This window comes from Leptonychotes weddellii, chromosome 8 (genome assembly GCF_054177405.1).
Source record: "Leptonychotes weddellii isolate Sample4059 chromosome 8, ASM5417740v2, whole genome shotgun sequence".
Lineage (NCBI taxonomy): Eukaryota > Metazoa > Chordata > Mammalia > Carnivora > Phocidae > Leptonychotes > Leptonychotes weddellii.
This window is the reverse complement of record NC_138376.1, coordinates 16,595,087-16,617,697: the sequence shown is the minus strand read 5'-3', so window position 1 is coordinate 16,617,697 and position 22,611 is coordinate 16,595,087. Positions and strand designations below refer to the sequence as shown.

General features: G+C 45.5%; 1 long non-coding RNA gene across 1 annotated transcript; it reads right to left on the bottom strand.

The window, feature by feature from the left end:
- LOC145722961 (uncharacterized) lies at positions 1-22,207 on the bottom strand. Its single transcript, XR_014147540.1, has 3 exons — positions 22,036-22,207; positions 17,818-17,859; positions 1-11 (listed from the first exon to the last, which is right to left on the bottom strand). It is a non-coding gene; the product is annotated as an uncharacterized LOC145722961 (long non-coding RNA).
- Positions 22,208-22,611: the final 404 nt, after the last annotated feature.

Below are 22,611 nucleotides of genomic sequence, written 5' to 3'. Positions count from 1 at the left end.
TGTTCAATGAGCTGCAAAACAAAGATGTGCTGGAGTCATGACTGTGTTTCTAGCCATGCCTTTCTTAAATCAACTAAGGCTAGAGAAGCTGTTGTTTACAAACTAACCGAAGAGCTGTGGTATTGTCTTTCAACTGCTGTTAGCAGGTACCATCCAATAGAGTAAAATAAAATGACTGCAAATGGAGGTATGATGCACTTGTGTTCAGGTATTGATCCGTTATCAAGCACTGAGTCCCCTAAGTTCCATGCAAATCTTTTATTGTGGTCCAATACACATAACATGAAATATATCATTTTAATCATTTTTAAGTGTACAGTTCATTCCTATGATTGTGAAACCATCACCAACCTTAACTTCCAGAATTTTCCATCTTCCCAAACTGAAACCCTCTACCCATTACATAACTCCCCCTTGCTCCCCTTCCCCCTCAGCCCCTGGCAACTACCATTCTACTTTCTGTTTCTCTGAATTTGACTACTCTAGGGACCTCATATAACTGGCTTAGTTCACTGAGCATAATGTCCTCACGGGTCATCCGTGTTGTAGCCTGCGTTAGAAGCTCCTTCCTTTCTAAGGCTGAATAGCAGTCCGTTGTATGTATGTACCACATTTTGTGTATCCATTTATCCACCCATGGATACTTGGGTGCTTCCACCTCTTGGCTGTTAGGAATGATGCTGCTATGAACATGGGTGTACAAATATTCACCACAAGTTTTAAGAATTGGTGAGGAAAAGGTGTCCAGGAAAATTAAGTAGGTGACCTCTCTCCCTGGTGCCAGGAAATCACTCATTTCATAGAATCAGAAAATGGTAGAGCAGGAAACACTATACAATCATCACTGATGTTTATTTATAGATGAGGAAATGGACATGAAATGACTTAACTAGGATGGTTTATTTAAAAAAAAAACTGTTCAGCTCCTACGTTTGGGGAGGAGCAGTACCCCTCTCCCAGGCAAAAGTATCTACCCAACTTGTCATGCCACATACCTCAAATTCCCAACACCAGAGATTTATTTACTTAGATGAAGGCGCTGGTACTTTTACCAGGAATCTCCTAGTAAAATTAAAATAGCTCTGAGGGGAAAGTCACTATTGATCCACACTCCTTGTCTTAAAAACTGGTTTTCCACAGGACAAGAAGCTCACACTGGGGTTCTTAGGGACAGGAGATGGCTGCAGGGTCACAAGGAATTTTAAGCACAGATACTCTACAAGGAGAAAAATCAGCTTTGAGGAGATCGGGGCACCCAGAGGGAGGCAATCCCAGTGTTGAGAGTCTGAAGACCCAGAAAACTGAAGTTAGATAAGTGTAAAGACCAAGTCAGGCAACATATTATGATTTTCTCTCTGGCTAGCTTGTCACTGCATCTTGTCCTTCGTGCCAAAGTCTAGGTCTTCTATAAATGACTTGAAGACATGACTCAGTTCTGGATGTTAATGAAGTATTTTGCTAGGTTTTCTCAGCCATATAAGGAAAGAGTTCTTTTTTTTCCTTTCAGCGAGAATGGAAAATGCCCACATGTATCACCAACCGAGGAAGTCAATTTGCATCAACAGGTTTCAATCTCTCCAGCTGTCAGATGTGTTTTGTGATGGAGTTGAGGTAGATCTGTCAGTAAAGGTGGTATTTGAAGACCAGGAGTACTCCATTACAACACAGCTCATTAGCACAAGCATGAACATTCCACCAGGTCAGAAAGTGTTTTCTAGAAACACAGTAACTATACTGGCCCCATAATAACCAGGTTGATTCTTAAGGGGAGTGTTACTTCTCCCTGTACTTCCAACAATGAGATGGGGTTCCACTATGTCTGCGGAAGAACGATGAGGTCTGAAAGAGAATTCTGGGCCCAAGGAAAGCATCACTTACAAATGTATTTGACAAACACAAATAACGTATAGGGCCTTTTGTAGTCCTAAATATCAAGGCCAATGACACCTGAAAGCCTTCTACTTATTAAAATAACAACTAACTGAGCAATAAGGCATGAAATTTACTGTTATATCTGCAAAGAAGTCAAGAGGATATGGAAATTGAGTTTGGAATTAAAACAGAGCCAGGTATTAGTAATTAGGGAAGTTTACACACATTCGTTTTACAGTTTATGAAACTGGGAATCCATCATGCTCTGGGGAAAATCCGGAAGACAGTATTTCTAGGGTCTTGCCACTGTGACATGTCTAGTATCTGATAAGTCAAGTCCACATGAACAAAATAAGTTCACACCAAATTAACCTAAACAATAAAAATAAAACAGTAACACTAATCCAATTCCCATTGTGGTTATGTTTGGTTTGCTTCACTGGCAAGTTAACTGAGTCAACATCTGTTTTATTCCTTCAGGTGTCTCGGGAGGCCAAGCTCACATTACGTATTAAATCCTTCCCAGAGGTCTTCTCATCCTCAGCTTCACATGGCCTAAGGAAGCACGCCGGATGGCTTTCAGCTCATGCTTCACTAACAGAGCCCAGAGTACAACCCTTACTACAGATCCCATCATGGCAGTGATCGTCACCAAGAACCAGGTTAGAACTGTCAGAGATGCTAATAAAGGTTGCCCCCTTCAGCACTGGTAGGCTGGGTTGTATTTTTCCTTTTAAGGAAAAATCATGTGTGCAAAACACACTCTATTAGTACAGTGTTGTTTTAAAAGACTAGAAAAAAAGCATAGAATAAGTCCTTTTATCAGTTTGGGATATATTCTAGCTCCTTTTCTAAACATTTATACATGTTTGCTCACTGCTCACCATCTCGTGTGTTTTGTTTAACAAATAGGGCTCAGATCCTAGGTCTCCGGTAGTTTCCCTGTAGGCTTTTTAGCAGAAATGTGAGGGGCGGGGGGGTTGGCCTCTGCGGTGCCCCTTGAGCACCTGTTCTTTCAATCTGGCTCCTCTCACTTGAGGAAGTCACATAAAAGCAAAGGAACTGCTTATCTCTACAAAATGCTGTGCCAGGACGAATGGGCTCTGGCCAGACCAGAAACCACGCTGGAGACCAGAAGTCGAAATAAGGGTAGCAAGCGGGAACCAGCACCACGTGTAGGGATGCCGGAGGGGGTAGGTGGTGTAGACTAAGCTGGAGGACAGTGCCAAGGGCTCAGAACCAAAAGGACGGATGGAATCCAAGCATGCGAGCTGGGGCACGAAGGGTGAGCTGCTCTGCTAGATGTAGAGAGTCCAGGATGGGGCAGACCCATGGGCCAGCCCCTGGAAGCTGGGGACGGGGTCGCTGAGAAATAAAACAGAAAAGTGAGGAAAGAAGACAGGTGTGAGAAACAATCTCCCGGACCTGCCCCAGTGGGCTCCGGGACAGTGAGGTTGGCAGAGTCCCAGCTGAACCACATCACAGGGGAGGTGATGCAGTTACAGAGATGGGGAAGTGGAGGCCAGAGATGGGTTTGGAGGGATGGATGAGATGAACACACTGGATGGGGAAGATCATGGTAAATTTTTCCTTCTCTATCCTTTTCCTTCCTGATCTTATTTACTATAGTGAGTCCATGAAGGCAGGGGGTGTCTAATAAGAAAGTAGGTCACTTGTACCTCCTTAAATCGCCTTCGTCCTTCAACCCCTTTCTTTGGGGTATCACCCTTGCTTAACTTCCCCTATCCTGACCAGGCTCTGTGCTCCCTAAGGGAAACCCACCGTCTTCGTCACCCCCATGGCACTTTATAGAGAACCCACAGCAGATTTCAGGTTCAGGAAACCAGCCAGCAACATCTTCCCTACCTAACTTTCAGAGTCTCGGCAAGGTTGTGGTCAGAACAGCAGAAGGTCTGAAGCCAACCTAAGCATTCCACGGGCTTCGGGAAAGGCAAGTGGCAAGCTGCTAGGAGAAGTAGCTAGCAATGATCACAGTGGTGGAATCTGTCCAAGATGTCCCGGTAACAGCTGAGCCCCAGGAAGGAAGAGGAACAAAAGAGAAAAGATGGAAGAAAGCTACGAACAAGAGACAGAAATAGGAAATCCCAGGCCATCTTCATGGAGAGCCTTACAAAAATCATGCATTTTGTCTCTCAGGAAGAAAAGAAATGGGGAACAAAATCCCAGAGCTTAGCAGTCTTAGAAGCTGCATAAAAACATTTGGAAACACCGTGTCTCTTTTTTGGCATGGGAGCAAATATGAAAGTAGGTGGATCAGATTAGGATCTTGAGCGGCATGATGCAGACACAACTCTGAAAGAATCTTCCACGGTGTCCCTTGAGGTCAACCAGGTGACCCATCTGACTAGTATAGCTCATTTACCGGCAAAAGGCAGGGAGGACATCCATTTCAGCCAAGACCTGGGACAGTAATAGTCAGAAGCAAAGATGATTTAAAGACACTTGTCCAGGAGGGGCACCTGGGTGGCTCAGGTGGTTAAGCGTCTGCCTTCGGCTCAAGTCATGATCCCAGAGTCCCCGGATGGAGCCCTGGGTCAGGCACCCTGCTCAGCGGGGAGTCTGCTTCTCCCTCTGCCCCTCACCCCACTCGTGCTCTCTCTCTCTCTCAAATAAATAAATAAAATCTAAAAAAAAAAAACCAGACACGTCCAGGAAAAAGCAGGCTCTGCCAGGGGTGGGAATTAAGTCCTCTGAGAACCTTGGTCTCAATCCAATCTGTCCAAAAACAAAACTATACTAATACAAGTTTCTCAAAAACAAACAAGTAAACATAAAGGAGGGGAGGGAGCAATGTTGGAAATACTTTGCAATGTAAAAATAATCATCATCACAAAGTACTTCTGCTGCCTACACTTTGGGAAATGCATTGAGGAGTCCATTCCAGAGGAGGATGGCCTTCAGGGGACCAGCAGCCGGTCTCCTGGAGTTCTGGGACACCCTGTCCCTCCCCTCACTTCCGCCAAGCGCTATGGCGGAGGGCCTTCTGGGCTGGAGGGTTACTTGGTCTCTGGGCAGTTGTTTGCATGTACACAGTACTAGAGAACTAAGAAGCCTATCTTATTTCATGATTGTTCTCTCTCCAGGCCCCAGCATGGCGCAGACTTTTTTCCCCTGGCTTCTGTAACAGTGAGATTCACCACCTGAATTCCAGCTTCTCGAGGCAATGCCCCTGGAGCTAATTTTGAACAAGGAAGTGTAACTTGGAATCCAACTCTTTGGAAGGCCTTGGAGGTAAAGAATTGGTGGAGGAGGGGTGAGGACAAGGGATAGAGAAGTTCAGAAATGAGCGTGTAAGGACAGCACAACGACAAAGGCAGAAGGACATTCATTTAATTGGATTGACTCTTCCTAATTTCTTATTTCCATATGCTCCCCTTAATTGTATTTGCCCTTAGTAATAAAAACCCAGTCTCTCCCACCCCACCATTATTTAATTAATTTCACCCTCTTGATCTTAGCACACTTATAAAAACACAATGGGATTCATGACTAAGGGTGCTTTAAAAAAAAAAAATCTGGGGGCGCCTGGGTGGCTCAGTCGTTAAGCGTCTGCCTTCGGCTCAGGTCATGGTCCCCGGGTCCTGGGATCGAGCCCCGCATCAGGCTCCCTGCTCCGCGGGAAGCCTGCTTCTCCCTCTCCCACTCCCCCTGCTGTGTTTCCTCTCTCGCTGTGTCTCTGTCTGTCAAATAAATAAATAAAATCTTAAAAAAAAAAAAAAATCTGGAAAGCTAAATTTTAGTGATATTTATTCTTAATGTTTAGTGCTGAAATCAAAGTTTTTAAAAATTTTCATGATTACTTCACCAAAATCAAATTAAGTGAAAACTGCTTTTGTTTAAGGGGCACCTGGGAGGCTCAGTTGGTTAGGCGTCTGCCTTCGGCTCAGGTCATGATCCTAGGGTCCTGGGATCCAATCTTGCATCAGGCTCCTTGCTCAGCGCGAAGCCTGGTTCTCCTTCTCCCCTTGTCCCTCCCTCCTACTCGTGCTCTCGCTTGCTCCTTCTGTTTCTCTCAAATAAATAAATAAATAAACTTTAGAACAAAATAAAATAAAATAAAATGGACAGTAATCAATTAAGCAACTGAATGGTTACATTTTGCAGCACCACACAATTTCACCAAAAAGCAAATGGATAAAAATCAGCTAGGCCAGTGTCTGGCTGTCAGATTCTCCTCTCCAGGGCAAGCCTCCAGGGCAATCTGTATCTTTCAGCCTCTCCCCCCACCAGGGACACTCCAACTACCCGGTTCTCCCAGGAAGATTCACGGGCATTTGTCTGGAGCAGATACACCTGGAAATGACACACCTACAAGGGCAGGCGGGGCCTTCCCTTTGGCAGTATGGCTGCCTCCTGCTTCAGCAGGACTTGCCATGTTTTCCGGGAGTCACAGGGAGAAGGGACTCCTCTCTGAGTGGCTCTCACTTCCCCATTCCTCCTTCACTCAACATCCAACAAACAATGGTTGCAGGTCTGTTCTGGGCAGGTAGTTCTGCCGCACACAGGAAACACCAAGATGAACAGTGCGGTGGTCCAGCAGGAAGGCAGCTACAACCTGGTGTAGAAGGTGCTGGACCCAAGAGAAGCCCAGACTCCCTGTGAGCACATCTGATCGGAGCCTAACCCAGGCCGGGTGGAGCCGGAGTCAGGGAAGTCTGCCTGGAGGAGGTGACCCTAGTGCTTCCATCCATTCAAAGGCTCTGAGTGCCGGCTTAGAGCGGTGGACCAACACATGAGGTCCTCCTCACTAGATACTCACATTCCGGGAGGAAGGAACCGCTAATGGGCAGAGGCCTGTGACACAGTGACCACATGACCAGGGAGGCCTGAGGAAGCGATGTTTAAGCTGAGACCCTAATGATAAGATGGAGGGGAGAGTTTTTCAAGCAGAGGAAATGGCCTGCAATGACAGGTTTAGTATGCTCCTGGAGTAGGGGGAAAAGACCAGTGTGGCTAGAATTTAGTGGGCAAGATGCAGCGTGAAGGGACTGAGGTGGGAGAGATAACCAAAGACCAGATCACACATGGCTTTATAGATTACGGTTACGAGTTTGCATTTTGTTGTAAGCATCATGGGAAATCACTAAAGGGTTTCAAGCCGGAAAGTGACATGTGTGTCCAGGCTGTTTGGCCAGGCAAGGGAGAGGGAGGAGAGAAGGCTGGAAAGAAGCAGGACATGCAAAGGCCCTTGGAGAGGCGACCTCCCGTGTGGCCGGGCACAGAGCGCCAAGCAGGATGGAAGGAGGCGAGGATGGAAATGCAGCCCAGCACTAGACTGCCATGGCTCCCACGTGTCCCTGGAGGCCTCCCAGCAGGACTGACGTCACCAGGACTCACGAACCTCAACCCACTGGCTTTAGATTGGTTGGTGGTATTCAAGTCCTGCATTCCCCTCCACTGACAGCAAGGACCCGGCACGTGGAATAAATTCTCTCTTCAAAGATGCAAAATGCACACTGTCTTTCCAAGTTACTGAAATGCATTGGTAATCTTCACAATCTTACACATGAAACAATGGTTTTCTCCTTCTCCAGATTCCATGGGTGAAGTAGAAGAGCACCAACCCATTGTGTGATTAACATTCTTACGGCATCTCACACAGATCTCCACTTTCCTCTTCCAACTCTAGTTATCCTGATTGTCCTACTTCTCCCTTGGCTGATCCTTTTCAGATTGTTGTCCTGCTTCTTCTTCTTCTTCTTCCTCCTCGTACTCCCTACAGTTTCTCAAAGGACTGGCCACCCCTTCCCTTGGCAGCCCCACCCATGTGGCTGTCTCTGGCTATCACTTCTCTATGGAGAAGTCCCAAAGCCTCTTCTGTGGTTCCATCTGCCCGCTGAGCTCCACACCCACGTGTCCGGCCTACTGCTCCATTAGATGTCACACCAGCATCCCAGACTCAATGGGGTCAAACTGCTCACCGTCTTCCCCAAACCCTTTCCTTCTTCTGAAGTTCTCCTAGAAAGCACAGCCCCTGTTCACCTTGAGTCCTGAGTCATTCTCAACGCCTCCCCCTCTCCCGTTCTCCACACCCTATTGACCAAGTAAGGCCCTTCTGTGTTATTTTCTCCCTGTCTTTGGAATATATCTCCTCCTTTCCTCTTCCATGACTGCCTTCCTCATGACAGCGATCATTCGGCTAGACCATTGCAAGGGACAGACAGCTGGTTTCTGCCTTCCTGTCTGCGGTGGTCCTTGATTTTCTCTGTGTGCTCCCTCAAGGCCCAAAAGCCATCTCTAAAACTGGCCTTAGGCTTCTCAGAGTAAAAAGCCCACTAGATTTGAATTTCCTCAGCTTCCCATCCCAAAATATGACAGGCAGAGATGAAAATGTGGAATATAAGAAACAACAGCAAGCAAAACAATAGTGTTTACTATTGTAAACATACAATCTGAGTGTGTACTGTCCAACGTGGTGGACAATAGCCACCTGAAGCTATTGAGCACCTGGCTTATTACTATTCTAAACTGAGATGTGCTGGGGCGCCTGGGTGGCTCAGCCATTAAGCGCGTCTGCCTTTGGCTCGGGTCATGGTCCCAGGGTCCTGGGATCGAGCCCCGCATCGGGGTCCCTGCTCAGTGGGAAGCCTGCTTCTCCCTCTCCCGCTCCCCCTGCTTGTGTTCCTTCTCTCGCATTGTCTCTCTCTGTCAAGTAAATAAATAAAATATTTTTAAAATAAAATAAAATAAAAAAATAAATTGAGGTGTGCTGTAAATGTAAAAATATACCCTTAAAAGTCTTTCTACAAAGAAAAAAAGAATGGAATTAATTTTGGTATAGAGTACACATAAGAAATGATATTACTCTGGATGTTTTGGGTTAAATAACATATCTTGTCAAATAAAACCTACCATTAAAATAAATTTCATTTGTTTCTTCTTGCTGTTTTTAATGCGGCTACGAGAAAACTTTAAATTACATATGGATTATATAGCATTGTATTTCAATCAGACAGTGCTGGTCTAAATAACTGGGATAGTGGCAGTGAAACTTAATGCAATTGACAAGAAATTCTTCCTTAAGAAAGCAATGGAATGCAACAATGAAAAGATAAATAACCCAATGGAAAAATGGGCACAGGATCTGAACGTACATTTCTCCAAAGATGGACAAATGGTCAATGCTCAACACCATAAAATGTAAATCGAAATCACAATTTTATCCCACTTCATTCCCACTAGGACTGCCATAATTTTAAAAAATGGGAAATTACAAGTGCTGGGGAAGAGGTGAAGAAATTGGCACCCTTGCAAGTTGGCGGTAGGGTCCCGTTAAGCGGCTGCCTTCGGCTCCGGTCATGATCCCAGGGTCCTGGGATCGAGTCCCACATCGGGCTCCCTGCTCGGCGGGAAGCCTGCTTCTCCCTCTCCCACTCCCCCTGCTTGTGTTCCCTCTCTCGCTGTGTCTCCCTCTGTCAAATAAATAAATAAAATCTTTAAAAAAAAAAAAAGAAAGAAAATGTTCTAAAATCACTGTGGAAAACAGTTGGCAGGTCCTCAAAATGTTAAACATGGAGCTACCACAGGACCCAGCCATTCCATTCCCAGCAAAATGAAAACATATTCACACAAAAAGCTGCACAAGAATGTTCACGGCAGCATTGTTCATAATAGCCCAAAAATGGAAACAACCAAATATCCATCAATTGACAAATGGGTAGGCGCGCCTGGGTGGCTCAGTCGGTTAAGCATCTGCCTTCAGTTTCGGAGCGTGATCCCAGGGTCCTGGGATAGAGTTCAGCATGGGGCTCCCAGCTCAGCGGGGAGTCTACTTCTCCTTGTCCCTCAGCCCCTGACCCTGGCTCATTCTTTCTCTCTCTCTCAAATAAATAAATAAAATCTTTTTAAAAAATTGACAAATGGGGAAAGAAAATGTGGTACACCCACACGATGGAATAGTATTTGGCAATAAAAAAAAAATGAAGTACTGATATGTGCTCCAAAACAGATGAAACGTTGAGTAAAAGAGGCCAGTCCCAAAAGACCACATAATTATGACACCCTTCATATAAAATGTGCACAACGGGCAAATCAGGAAACAGAAAGTAGATTGGTGGTTGCCTTGGGCAGGAGGGGGTTAGGGGAAGATGGGGAGTGACTGCTAAGGGGCACAAGGGCTTCTTTCTGGGATGATGAAAATGTTCTAGGGCACCTGGGTGGCTCAGTCGTTAAGCGGCTGCCTTCGGCTCCGGTCATGATCCCAGGGTCCTGGGATCGAGCCCCGCGTCGGGCTCCCTGCTCGGCGGGAAGCCTGCTTCTCCCTCTCCCACTCCCCCTGCTTGTGTTCCCTCTCTCGCTGTGTCTCCCTCTGTCAAATAAATAAAATCTTTAAAAAGAAAGAAAATGTTCTAAAATCAATTGTGGTAGAGGTTGCACAAGAAGCAGATTACAGTTGGTTTCTGGGAAGGGAACTTGATAGCTGGGGGACAAGGGTGTCCCTGTATATACATTTTTTACTATGTATCCTGTGCGTGTACTGAATTTTGTACCACATGTATCATAACCTTTCCACCAACAAATAAATAAAATAGGACTTTAGGAAAAATTATATTAAGAACGGCAAAAGAGTCATAACTACCAGTCCAATAAAAATTCAAGATGTATTAAGAAAGTCATTTAAATGTTTATACCAATACATATACAAATCTAGATGAAAAGGATAATGTTTAGGAAAATGTAAATGTCAAAATTGACTCCAAAAAAGGTAGAAAACAGGGCCAGGCAAATCACCAGATAAGAAATTGAAAAGACAGCCAAAAATATACCTTCCCTCCCTTAAAAAAGAGCATCAAATTCAGATAGGTGTATAAGTGAGTCCTTCCAATCGTTCAAAGAAAGAGAATTCTTACGTATAAACTCTTTCCAGACATAGGAAAATATCCAAGTATTCCCCACTCATTTAAGAGGGATAAATGTCAGTGTACTAAGAAAGGCATAAGGGTAACAAAACAGAAAGGGCGGGGGAGAGAGGCTGCACACTAGAGTGTTTGTGGGGCCCACACTATTAGCTCTACCTATGGATTTTACTTGGTTGAATTTGTTGCCAACATTTAAAAACTGGGGCATTTGTGGGAGAGGGGCGCCTGGGTGGTTCAGTTGGTTAAGCTTCCAGCTCTTAATCTCAGCTCAGGTCTTAATCTCAGGGTGGTGAGTTCAAGCCCCACGTTGGGCTCCATGCTGGCTGTGGAGCCTATTTAAAAAAAAAAAACAAACTAAGACTTTTTTTTTTTTTTTTTCAGAAAACTCAGATTGAAATAAAATATATACAGCTGTGCGCCTGGGTGGCTCAGTTGGTTAGGCGACTGCCTTCGGCTCAGGTCATGATCCTGGGGTCCCGGGATCAAGTCCCGCATCGGGCTCCCTGCTCAGCAGGGGGTCTGCTTCTCCCTCTGACCCTCCCCCCTCTCATGCTCTCTCTCTATCTCATTCTCTCTCTCAAATAAATAAATAAATAATCTTTAAAAAATATATATGTATATACAGCAATTGTAATAAAGATTAAGAGAATGGTTATATGTTTAATTCCTATAAATCACTCATGATCACTAACATTTATCAAGCACTTAGCACATACCAGGACCTTTTCATATTTTTTGTTTTTCACAGAAGAAACACACAAACTGAACAGGGTAGAAAGCAACAGATATGAGTAGTCAAATATAAAGACAGATGGACAGATTGATAGATATCCAAAAGACGCACCTTCTAAAAAAATGGGATACCATTTTTACCTATCAGATAGACAAAATGTAAAACACTGATAATCAGTGAGAGCATAAGGAAACCTTTTACTTTTATTTTCCACTGGTGGGAATGTGAAGTTGGTGCAACCTTTTTGGAAACAATTTTAAAATACTTATTAAAAAATTAAATGAGGGGCACCTGGGTGGCTCAGGCGGTTAAGCATCTGACTCTTGATTTCGGCTCAGGTCATGAACCCAGGGTGGTGAGATCGAGCCCCACATGGGGCTCCACACCCAGTGTGGAGTTTGCTTGAGATTCTCTCTCTCTCCCTCTGCCCCTCCCCTTGCTCGTGTGCACATGCACACACCCTCTCTGTAAAATAAATAAAATCCTTTAAAATAAAATAAAAATTAAATGAGCACACCTTCAAACTCCAGGCAATTCATTTCTCTATGTCTCTCCTATAGAAATACTGGAAAATGGGGGCGCCTGGGTGGTTCAGTCGTTAAGCGTCTGCCTTCGGCTCAGGTCATGATCCCAGGCTCCTGGGATGGAGCCTCGAATCAGGTTCCCTGCTCAGCGGAAAGCCTGCTTCTCTCTTCCCCTCTCTCCCACTCCCCCTACTTGTGTTCCCTCTCTCGCTGTCTCTCTCTCTGTCAAATAAATAAATAAAATCTTAAAAAAAATTTTTTTTTTTCAGGCGCCTGGGTGGCTCAGATGGTTAAGAATCTGCCTTCGGCTCAGGTCATGATTCCAGGGTCCTGGGATGGAGTCCCGCATTGGGCTCCCTGCTTGGCAGGGAGCCTGCTTGTCCCTCTGCCTCTCTCTCTCTGTCTCTTACGAATAAATAAATAAAATCTTTTAAAAAAATTTTTTTTCAAAAAAAGATATTTAAGAAATATTAGAAAATGCATTCAAATAGTCATGATACTGGTTTGCTATTGAGCCCAACAAGTTACTACAAACTAGACAAGTTAAACCAGCACAAAATTGTTATCTCACAGTTTCTGAGGGCCAGGGGTTAGGTATATTTTTGTTGGGTCCTTGGCCCTGGATCTCACAAGATTGAAGTCAAGATGTCTCCCCCTGTGTTTTCATCTGAAGGTTCAACTCAGGCAAGATCTGCTTCCAGGCTCCCTTGAGGTGTTAACAGAACTCATTTCCTTGCAATTGTAGGAGGGAGGTCCTGTTTTCTCCCTAGCTGTCAGAGATGACCCACTCTCAACAACTAGAGGTCATTCTCAGGTCCTGGGGGGGTCATGTGACCTTGCCACGAGACCCTCCATCAGCACCTTCACATTTCAAATCTCTCCCTTCAGAGATCCCCTTTTAAGGGGTCCTCTGTTTAAATAGGCCCGCCTTGGGCGCCTGGGTGGCTCAGTTGGTTAAGCGACTGCCTTCGGCTCAGGTCATGATCCTGGAGTCCCGGGATCGAGTCCCGCATCGGGCTCCCTGCTTGGCGGGGAGCCTGCTTCTCCCTCTGACCCTCCTCCCTCTCATGTGCTCTCTGTCTCTCTCATTCTCTCTGTCTCAAATAAATAAATAAAATCTTTAAAAAAATAAAAAATAAATAGGCCCGCCCAGAATATTACAAATCCATTAGGTCAATCACTGGAGTTCTATCCCATCCTCTCCTTCGGTCTCGCCCACACTCCAGGGGAGGGGATACCAACAGGGCTACTGCAACAGGGGTGGGAATCTTGGGACTATCTCAGCATTCCACCTGCCACACCCATGTTCAAGGACATGCCTGCCAGTAGTGTGTGAAAATGAAAGCTTAGAAACAATTTAGGAATAAACTATGAATCATGACATAGCCTATCCATCTGTACTACAAAATATTGGGCTGGCTGCTTTGTTCAGTTGAACGAGACACATCAGTGTGACATAAGTTAAAAAAAAAAACAAAACAGCAAGTTACAGAACAATACATACAATAGGATCCCATTATGTGTAAATAAATAAATACTGATTTCCTGCCTCTATACTTGTTCTCCATAATCCTCTATTCTTTTTTTTTTTTTAAGATTTTATTTATTTATTGGAGAGAGAGAATGAGATAGAGAGAGCATGAGAGGGGGGAGGGTCAAAGGGAGAAGCAGACTCCCCGCCGAGCAGGAAGCCCCATGCGGGACTCGATCCCGGGACTCCAGGATCATGACCCGAGCCGAAGGCAGTCGCTTAACCAACTGAGCCACCCAGGCGTCCCTCCATAATCCTCTATTCTGCTGCCAGCGAGGCCTTTTCAAAATTCAAATCTGATCCTGTCACCAGCCTTGCACCCACCCTGCCCCCTGGCTTAAAACCTGACCTTGGAGTCCCATCGTTCTTAGGATAAAGCCTCAACAAATCCTTATCCCGGCCTTCCACATCTCTGTGGCTGTGCTCTGAGCCCCCACCAGCGCACTTCTGCCCCAGATGTCTTAGTTGCCAATTTCACTGGCTACCTCAGGTCCATTGTTCAAAACTCAAGTCAAATGACGCTCTCCTGGCCCCAATCCTTCTCCATCCCCCAGAGCAACCAGGTGCCCTGTGACAAGCTCTCTTCATGCTCCCTCATTCTTCCCACAGGTTGCCAGTATTCATTTATTGTTGTGCTTATTTGATTGATAACTGTCTCCCCCAACAGACACTCCACTCCACAAAGGCAGGACCTTACCACCGCATCGCCCCAGTGTCTGGTACTCTGCCTGGCACGAAGTAGAGGCCCAACCAATCTGGGCTTCAGGAAACAACAAATGAACTCCCTTCTCAGTCTCCAGTTTCCCCTTCTAGAAGCTTCGCCTTTCTGTGTCTGTCCATCAGCCATCCCCTCCTCTGTGTGCATCTGTCTCCTAGCACTCAGCGTCCTGTACCGGACGTTTGCTCACAGACCAAGCTTCCCTACCAGACTGTGAGCTCCTCCCCATGGCAACCAGCCCAGAGACGAGCCCTGTAACCTAGCGATGGGTGAATGGAAGGACGACAGCTCTGCCTCCCTCGTTATCTCCATTACTCTTCTACGGGTGTCCTGTTTGGGGGTGGCCTGGGCTGATGAGGCTCAATGCAGCCGGCTGGCACCCTTCCAGGCAGGGCTCTGGGAGAGGCAGACTCGCTGTTGGGGGGGTGCGGGTGCAGGGAGTCCCACTCAGGAGGAAGAAGATAGTCGTGGCAAGTGTGGCAACAGGCAATGGGAAGTGTAGTGAGAATGGAGGAGGCCCAATGCAAAGGGCAGGGCATCTCACCAGGCAGGAAGGGCCCTGAGAGCAGACAGGGCTCTGAGTAAAAGATCAGAGAGGCACTCCCATAGCGCCCATTCCAGGACAGGGCCCTGCACAGCCGCCCAACTAGATCACAGGCCGAAACCCAATCCCCCCACGGCCACCTTGGCAAACACAGTAGTGTCGTCTGCTCCTAAAATGGTACTCCACATACCCAAATGGGTGACCTTGAGGAAGGGGTTCTAGGGCCCAGTCCAGTCAGGAGTCTTGTTTTCCCAAGATAGTCAGAGGGAGGAGGAGCCTACACCAGCTGGACAGAAGACCAATGATCAATGCCCATGTGGCTGAGTATCCCGTCCCAAGGGCTAGGCTGCAATGCTGAGAGCTGGAAGCAAGAAAAGGGTAGAGCGGGGCGCCTGGGTGGCTCAGTCAGTTAAGCGTCTGCCTTTGGCTCAGGTCGTGATCCCAGGGTCCTGGAATCTAGTCCCGCATCAGGGTCCCTGCTCAGCGGGGAGGGAGCCTGCTTCTCCCTCTGCCTATGCCCTCTCCTGCTCATTCTCTCTCTCAAATAAAAGAAAGGAAGAAAGGAAGGAAAGGAGGACGGAAGGAAGGAAGGAAGGAAGGAAGGAAGGAAGGAAGGAAGGAAGGAAAGGAGGGAGGAAGGAAGGAAGGAAGTAGAAAGGAAGAAAGAAGAAAGAAAGAAAAAGGGTAGAGCCAGAAAATCCAGAGGACCTTCTGCCTTGGTGGGCAGCCACCCCTCTAGTAAGCCTCCCCAATCCCCAGCTAGAAACATCTCCCTCCTGTCTCCTCCCACCAGGTCAAACCATATGAAACTGCCGGCAGTCCACTGTGTTTGTCCCTACAGGAATGACAATTTCGTATGGCTCGATCTAACAGACCAAGGGCTTCTGATGGCAGAGCCTCTGTTGTTTTCATTGGTTTCACGGCAAGTCTTGCCATGTGGTAGATAAAATATATATGAAGAGAAGAAGTTGTGGGTTTTATGAATTTGATTTTTATCTGCCACGTAAGTCACTAGTAGTTCCTTAAAGAGTTAGTCTAAAGCCCTTAAATGAAAATCAGTGTGTGTACAGCCCTTTATCGTGTACAGGGGGGACGCCTGCAGTCGGGTACAATAAACACAAAGAGAAAGAGAACTGAGATCCGCTAAGAATCTCTTAGTGCCACTCGCCGTCCTTTTATTCACCCATTGATTCACAATGACAATCTTGAAAAGGAGATTGTTGGTTCCATTTCAAAAATTAGGGAATGAGCCTTACAGGCCAATTTTTTAAAAAATATTTTATTTATTTATTTGAGAGTGAGTGAGCGAGAGAGAGAGAGAGAGGGAGAGAGAGAGAGCACAAGCCGGGGGAAGGGCAGAGGGAAAAGCAGACTCAGCGGGGAGCCCAATGAGGGGCTCGATCCCAGGACCCTGGGATCATGACCTGAGCCGAAGGCAGATACTTAACTGACTGAGCCGCCCTGGGCGCCCCGTGAGACCAATCTTAAATATAAACAAATAACACATGCCTTTTAAAAAAATAAGGACCCACGTGTCCCAGGTGTCAAGGAAATATGTCAAACATCACATAGCTAGTAGAAATGACGACTCTAACTCTGGTCTACATGGTTCTAAGGCAGATAGATGATCCTTCCACCTCTCCACTTACGGAAATTTTCTTACGAAGCGTTTTAGTCATAGCTAGTGAACGAACACACCCTAAAAAAGATGAGTTCTTCTGGGGGAAAACAAACACACAAACACAAAGCTGACAGTGAAGAAATTACTGAACAGTAACAAGATGCCTCCTTAAAGATTCTCAAGTATCACAAATTTCTTTACTTTTGTAAAAATAGCCCATTCTTCTGTAAAATGTGCATGACTCCCGTGTGCGTCTGTCAAGGTGTCATTCCTCCACACTTGTCCTTGTGTGCTCCGATTTCATTTCCCTGCCTTTCTCTGGTACTTGGGAACCACAGGCTTGTCATCTATTTCTGGAAAGGAGGGACCTTGCGAGGCAAGTCTAATACGCCATATGGATCGAGGTGCTTGAAACAATATCGACGGGTTTCCACGAGGGCCTTGTATCTGAGGCAGTCCACATTTCTGCACATATTAATGTTAAAAAAATATCCCCTTCCTACCCCTCTGCATCCAGCAAACAGCCCTCTTGTGCTTGATACCACCTGTCGGTGAAGGCCAGGACGAGAGATGGAATCTTGACCCTGGATTCTAAGCCCTGGAGGCCAGTGTTTCCTGAGCAGTTTCCTCTGCTCCTGCCTGGTTCTGCATTCTTGTCCTCCTTGGCTTGAGGGTATGCAATGAGCTCGTGCCATGCAAACTGCTGAGGACCACCCCCCCCCCCGGCCCCCACCCCCGGACCCTCCAGTAAGGACAGGCAGGTCAGGGGAGTTGTCATACCCAAGTCACTTCAAATATTTATGGGCACCCCATGCCAGGTCCTCCAGCCCAAATTCTAGGCACTGGATCATGCTGTTCCTCTCTTAAAATCCATTATTCTCCATTGTTGCCTTCATTCGGCACCTAGACCCAGAATTCGCAAAATGAAGCAAAAGCTAAGAAAACACAACTAAGGCTATGCAAAGGAACTTTCAAAATAAGAACTCCTCCTTAGTGAGCATGTGGGGGTTTTCAAGAACATGAGCCCTGCTTTTACTGCCCTTATTGGACAAAAGAGGTGTGCAGCATACACTGGGAGGCACCCGCAATGGTGAGGTTACCCGGGATTGCAAAAGAAAAGTCCCTGCCAAGTGATAAAGGGGAAGGAGAGGGAAAAAGAGCATTTCAGCACATTAGAAGTAGAAAAACAAAGCAGTGTCCCTGCCCTCCTTGCTCCATCTCTAAATTTCCTTGGTAAAAATAAAGGTGGAATTGGAATTAAATAAAGCCACTCAAGTTCCTCCTTTGACTCAGTCTATGCCACAAATAATCCATTTGCTGCCTGGGACCTTATCTGAAGTTTCTGTCTTCAGTTATCTGAGCACGGATAAGAGAATCAAAGGAAATTTTCGCTACCTGTTTCGGCTACTGGCTTAGGTAGAAAGTTGGACTCCATTCCTGCAAAATAAAAGAACTACTTTATTTTCTAAGGGAAATTTTCCCTTTGGAATATTTAGAAGCAGGGGCGGGGGGCACCGGGGGACCACCAAGGCTTTGGAAAATCATGAAGCACAAGAAAGAACGTCAGGACAGCAGGATGACAGGTGAGTCAGTGGGGATGCCTACCTCAGCCCCAAGGGAGACAACACATGCAGAGAAAGTTGCCCAGGAATTCCCGTGTCTCCTTTAAATAAATCTCAGTATTTCAATCATCATCTTAGGGAATTGTAATCTAGTTCTATCCTCAAATAAAACGATTCTTCCATTACCTTTCTTTTTTTCTTTTTTAACTAGGCTCCCCATCCAAAGCAGAGCCCAACATGGGCCTGAACTCACGACCCTGAGAACAAGACCACAGCTTAGATCAAAAGTCGGACGCTTAGGTGACTGAGCCACCCAGGCACCCCAAATAAAATTATTCTTTTTTTTTTTTTAAAGATTTTTATTTATTTATTTGAGAGAGAGAATGAGATAGAGAGAGCATGAGAGGGGGGAGGGTCAGAGGGAGAAGCAGGCTCCTCGCTGAGCAGGGAGCCCGATGCGGGACTCGATCCCGGGACTCCAGGATCATGACCTGAGCCGAAGGCAGTCGCTTAACCAACTGAGCCACCCAGGCGCCCCCAAATAAAATTATTCTTAATCGGCCTCAATTTTAAGAAGATAATGGCAGAGACAGAGTCATTAATTAAACAGAAAGCAATGTGGCAATGAAACTTCAGAAAATTTGGAAATTGTTGACTTATTTTGTGGCTCTCTCCCCAGATGCTGATACCCACCTAGAAAAATTCTCTTCTCCTTTCTCTCCTTATCCAAATAGTTAAGGAGAGCATGCCCCATTCTTTCACCTTTCACTCTCCATGACTCATGCAACAAATATCCAATCTCTGTCCCAGCCTAGCCTAAGTTCTTTGCCAGCGTCAGGCAAAATCTAAAAGAATCCACCTCTCTTTGTCTCCGTCTGTCTCCCTCTCTCTCAGTTGTCTTAGGTATGGGCCAGGAGCCTCCCATCAGCCCATCTTCATAGAACAGCTCCCCCAACACAGTCTCATTACTGAAAGCTGACAGGAAGGAACTTTCTGCAAAATACCCAGTAAGTAGCACACACCATACACACACACCTTAATCTCACACTGTCAGAACGGCTCCTTGCAAGCTTTCTACTTCCAGGAAACAAACAAACAAAAAACCATATTGTACAAGAAAACAAACGAACATTTGGAGTTGCTGATTTAGGATACAAAACTGAGGAAATGCAGATCCTCACTGACATGGCTGATAAAGAATCTTGTCTCTTTGCCTCCCCACACCCAATAAAATATAGGCGAGGATGGTGTAAAAATTGCTAATATTTACTGAAGCACTTGTCATATGCCAAACTCTGTGTGGACTGTTTCATTTCGGCCTCGCAACGATCCTATGAGGTTGGTACCGTTATTATTCCCATTTTACAGATGATCTGCTGAGGCCCACAGTGTTTAGGAGGTGACAGCACGACACACTGCACACAGTCTTCCTACAGGACCCATATTCTTTTTTTAAATTTTTTTATTTTTATTTTTTTTAAAGATTTTATTTATTTATTTGACAGAGGGAGACACAGCGAGAGAGGGAACACAAGCAGGGGGAGTGGGAGAGGGAGAAGAGAAGCAGGCACCCCGCGGAGCAGGGAGCCCGATGCGGGGCTCGATGCGGGGCTCGATCCCAGGACCCCGGGACCATGACCTGAGCCGAAGGCAGACGCTTAACTGACTGAGCCACCCAGGCGCCCTCAGGACCCATATTCTTTTTTTTTTATTTTAATTTTTAATTATTAACATACAATGTATTATTTGTTTCAGGGGTACAGGTCTGTGACTCATCAGTCTTACACAATTCACAGTTCCCACCATAGCATATACCCTCCCCAATGTCTATCACCCAGCCACCCCATCCCTCCCACTCCCCACCACTCCAGCAACCCTCAGTTTGTTTCCTGAGACTAAGAGTCTCTTATGGTTTGTCTCCCTCTCTGGTTTCATCTTGTTTCATTTTTTCCTCTCTTCCCCTTGTTTCTCAAATTCCACATATCAGTGAGATCATGTGATACTTGTCTTTCTCTGATTGACTTATTTCACTCAGCATAATACCCTCTAGGTCCTTCCACTTTGTGGCAAGCAAGATTTCATTTTTTGATGGCTGTGTAATATTCCATTGTATATGTATATGCCACATCTTCTTTATCCATTCATCTGTCGATGGACATCTTGGCTCTTTCCACAATTTGGCTATTGCGGACATTGCTGCTATAAACATTGGGGTTCACGTGCTCCTTCAGATCACTACATTTGTATCTTTGGGGTAAATACCCAGTAGTGCAATTGCTGGGTCGTAGGGTAGTTCTATTTTCAACTTTTTGAGGAACCTCCATACTGTTTTCCAGAGTGGCTGCACCAGCTTGCATTCCCACCAACAGTGTAGGAGGGTTCCCCTTTCTCCTCATCCCCGCCAACATCTGTCATTTCCTGACTTGTTAATTTTAGCCATTCTGACTGGTGTGAGGTGGTATCTCATTGTGGTTTTGATTTGTATTTCCCTGATGCTAAGTGATGTTAAGCACTTTTTCATATCCCAGGACCCATATTCTTAACCACTAAGTTCTAATGTATCCCGGTTGACTGGGAGGGACAGAGCACAGGATAAGACTCAGGAGACTGACCTGGCCTCAAGTCCTACTTGTTATTTGACACTAGCTTGTTCTACGACATTGAATAAAATGGAGGAGAGTTTGAAAATGTTTGGCCACACGATGTTTGTTCTACTGATAGTTTCTAGCCCTTCTATTCTGATTTTCCAGAAACTCAAGTCGGACTTCCCCAGGTCTTCTGGATTGCTGGGGAAGGAAATGAGGCAATCTTTGCAAAGGAGGGTTAAAAAGTAGAAGTGGAAGGAGGGATGGGCAAAATAGGTGAGGGGGAGTGGAGATACAGGCTTCCAGTTATGGCTGAATATGTCACAGGAATAAAAGGTCCAACATAGAGAACATAGTCGTGATAATGCAATAGATTTGTATCGTGACAGATGGGAGCTACACTTGGGGTGAGCACAGTACGGTATAGAGATGCTGAATCGCTCTGTTGTGCACCTGAAAATAATGTAACATTGTGTGTCAGCTATACTCAAATTAATTTAAAATTTTAAACTAAAAAAAAAAAAGGACTCAGGGAAAAAGTGTACCGTAAAGGTGATGAGGACAGACTTTGAGTCAAAGTGCCTGCATTGAATCAGATATGCATATTTATTAGCTGTACAGGAGTGGGCAAGTTACTTTACCGCTCCACACATTATTTTTCTCATCTATTATGTGAGGATCATATTAGAGCTGCTCTGAGGAATAAGTGATATAAAACATTGACATTTTTTAAATTAGCAACTGGAAAATAATAAGCATTCAATAAATGTCAGGTATTAGCTACAACAATGTTGTTCCCATTTTTTGTTAATATATCCTTTGAAAGATTTTTCAAAAACTTCCTCTTTGCAAATATTTTAACTGGCAAAAGAATTTTAATGGTATTTAACTTGCCATTACATGCAGAAACAGAGAAAAAATTCAATTTTCTGGATTATTAGAAATAGTAACATTAAAAAATCTTTAATGGGAAAAAAAAGGTAGAAAGGGCTATATTAAGGGTGCCTGGATGACTCAGTTGGTTAAACATCGGCCTTCAGCTCAGGTCATGATACCAGGGTCCTCGGATTGAGCCCTGCATCGGGCTCCCCGCTCAGTGGGGGCTTCTGCTTCGCCCTATCCCTCTGCCCCTTCCCCCGCTCAGGCTCTCTCTCCCTCTCTCTCTCAAACAATTAAGACCCAAATAAATAGGGTCTTACAAGCCATGTTAAAGCATTTACGTTTTATCCTAAGAGAGGTAGCAAACATCGAAGAGCTTTATGTAGGGGAGTCACATCACCAGATTTGCATTTGAGGAAATTCGCTCTAGCTGCTTGGCTGAGAATGGATTGGCAGGAGCAAGAATCCCTGCAGGGAAGAGCAGTTAGGTTACTGCAGGCAACCGGCAAATGAGGACGGTGGCAGTGATGACATGGGAAAATGTAGAAGATCCAAGCAATTGTAGAGTGAGAGACAACAGTACTTACTGAAGGAAGAGCTGTGGTGGGAGTGGGACAAGGAAGACTCAAGGATGATGCCAAGTCTCCTGGATGGGGCAAATGGATGGATGGCCCGTGGTAGCCTTCCCAGAGAGAGGATGCAAGAAGAGGGTCTGGGGTAAAGAGGATAAGCTCAGTGTTAGACCTTTTGGGTTTGAGGTTACTGTGAGCCCCACAAGCTCACAGTATGGGTTCCAAACCATAGAAGAAAGAGCTGGTCTGGAGACAGATACTTGGGAGCCATTCACATCGAGCCAATAATTGAAGCCCTAATAATGAGTGATATCTTTGAAAATGAGAGTGCCTAGGGCAAGAGAATCTATCTTTGGAGAGCACCAACACGGAAAGACAAAGCATAGCCCAAAGAGATAGGAAGAAAACCAGGTAATCAAGAGACTAGATTCATTCAAAACATGGTAGTCAGCAGCAAATTATGCCGAAAGTCAAATAATAAGAACTGAGATGTGCCCCTCGAATACAGTGACAAGGACATTGTTGATGACCTTGGCAAGCACATCAACCTCAGTGATGCTCATTTGGGGTCTATAAGGTAATCTTAATAGT